Source organism: Cryptomeria japonica, chromosome 4 (assembly GCF_030272615.1).
Source record: "Cryptomeria japonica chromosome 4, Sugi_1.0, whole genome shotgun sequence".
Taxonomy (NCBI): Eukaryota; Viridiplantae; Streptophyta; class Pinopsida; order Cupressales; family Cupressaceae; genus Cryptomeria; species Cryptomeria japonica.
Genome location: NC_081408.1, coordinates 277,191,528 through 277,193,744, shown reverse-complemented (window position 1 = coordinate 277,193,744; position 2,217 = coordinate 277,191,528). Strand labels below are relative to the sequence as shown.

Genomic DNA, 2,217 nt, shown 5'->3' with positions numbered 1-2,217 from the left:
CTCTTGATTTCATAGCTGAATGTGACTGTATAAATGATTTTGTCCCATCCATGTATAGAAATTCATTGATAATAATTAATAAATAATTTTTCTTGCTTGAGAGTCGGGGTAGCCTTTACGATAAACCATTATAAATTCTTATTTCATATATTTGTTATGGTATTTTTCTTTCTGCTATTTTTGTATTGATTATATGTTTTTGTCTGTCAACACACTTCTGGAATGATGCATTAGGAACTCTTAACTGGTTATTAACCTTGTGCAGAGCTAGGGAAAGGTCAATGCCAGATAGGTTGTCAACGTGAAGTGAGACGAATATCCAAGGAAATTTGTGGACAGAAGCATACGCCCTAAATATATGTTAAATTCACATGACAATGGTTGTCCATATTTTAATCAATTATTATTATTTTTAAATACAATGCATATAATTTGTTCGGTTGTCTTACTGCTTCGACAATAGCCGAGCTATAACCCGTTTGCTCGTCGTAGTACTTGGACCACAGCATGGACTCCTCCATAATTGGGGGAGGCCCTGACTCGTGGCAAAACTTTGGTGATGAGTGCGTCTGTAGGAATGAAGCCACTTCCAGCAGCTGCAGACGAAGCGGGAAGGCCCAGGAAGAAGCCCTCTGTTTGAACGGTGGTAATAGACGTTGTCCACTGGTTCCACGAATTCACCAGACCAGAAGCGTCCCCATCGGCATACTGGCAGGAGGGGTTGTTATAGAACTGAATCCACACGTAGTCGAAAAGCCCAGTCTGCAGGGCGTTTCCCAGCTGGGCGTCAGGATAAGGACACTCTGGAGCGGCACTGAGATAGACCTTCTTATCGGGCGTGCTAAGAGCAGACACGGCCTTGGCCAGATTTTCCCAGAGGTCCGTCTTGGCTACGATATCGAAATCGATTCCGTCCAGAACGGCGTCTCCGAGAGGCCTTGAGTCCGATTGTCCTCCGAGAAAGTTGTTCTACAGATAGGTGGTCACGTTTCGCGTGTCGTCGACGGTGGCAGCTGCATAGCTTCTAGTGCCACCTCCCAAGGAGAGAAATACCTTTACGCCTCTGGACTGGCAGGACTTAATATCGGCGCCGAGGGATTGGCATCCTCCAGAAGAGGGATCGCAGTGGCCTGCCAGGTTGAGCACCGGTGTCTGCCCGTCGCCAAACGTATGGCAGAATGGAGAGAAGCACAATTGCAAAGTTGCTGCTTGCGCAGGTATCGGCAAGACTGGCTTCGTTCCCATTTTGGCCCCAGTATACGCTTATGCTTCCCTCAGATGCTCCGCCTCCATAGTAGAGCAAGGACAACGGTAATTGAGGCTGTTCTAATTTCGCTTCTCTCCATGGCTGGGGAATGAAACATAAAATGTTGTTAGTGGAATTGGGCTCCTGATAAATCTCTCTCTACGAAGACTATTCTGTGCCGTGTCGTGTTCGGGCACACATATCCTTACGCGCGAATACTTGCCACTGAACATGCTTCGGTCCCGTGGAATATGTAGACCAGAACTTTCTATTCGACGTAATTTGAGGAACCGCGGTCCCGACTGCCGCTTATTGCGGAGATCTTTTTCTTTTGGGATAATGTTGAATTACTTAACATTTTAAACTTTATGTCACACGTGTTGCATTTTATTTTTTAAAATATTTAATTATTTGCATTACTTAATATTTTGTTTTCAAACTTCATATTAAGTATATTCTTTATTATATTAAACTAGCAACTGCACTTTGGTGTGCAATGCGTAGTCCAAGGAGATGTGGAAGGTCGATAAGTAAAAAGGTGATTTATTTTTGGTATGTTTTTGTGCAATAAATAAGGTCAACTGATAGGCCATTTAGAAAATAATGATGTGTTTGCATCACATATTTTTAATGGACAAGTGTTATCTTCAAATCAACTATGCATGTACACTTAAAAGGGTTCAAAACCCAATTGAAAAAACCCATGAATTAGGAAGACAATTAGAATCCATTATAAACAATGTCATGCTATGTTTGCAATAGATAGAGGGAGAGAGAGGGAGAGATAGATGGGAGATGAGAGAGAGATGGGAGATAAAGAAATATGAGAGAGGAATTAATAGAGATGGAAGAGATAAATGTATAGTGGGTGGGGAGAGATAGGGGGAGATATTGAGGTAGAGTGAGATGGAGAGATAAGGAGATAGAAATAGATGGATAGATGGAAGAATAAATATGGAGAGATAGAGATA

The 2,217-nt window shown here is 42.4% G+C and overlaps 1 pseudogene; it reads right to left on the bottom strand.

Moving 5' to 3' along the window:
• Positions 1-392: 392 nt before the first annotated feature.
• LOC131875077 (acidic endochitinase-like) lies at positions 393-1,479 on the bottom strand (annotated as a pseudogene).
• Positions 1,480-2,217: the final 738 nt, after the last annotated feature.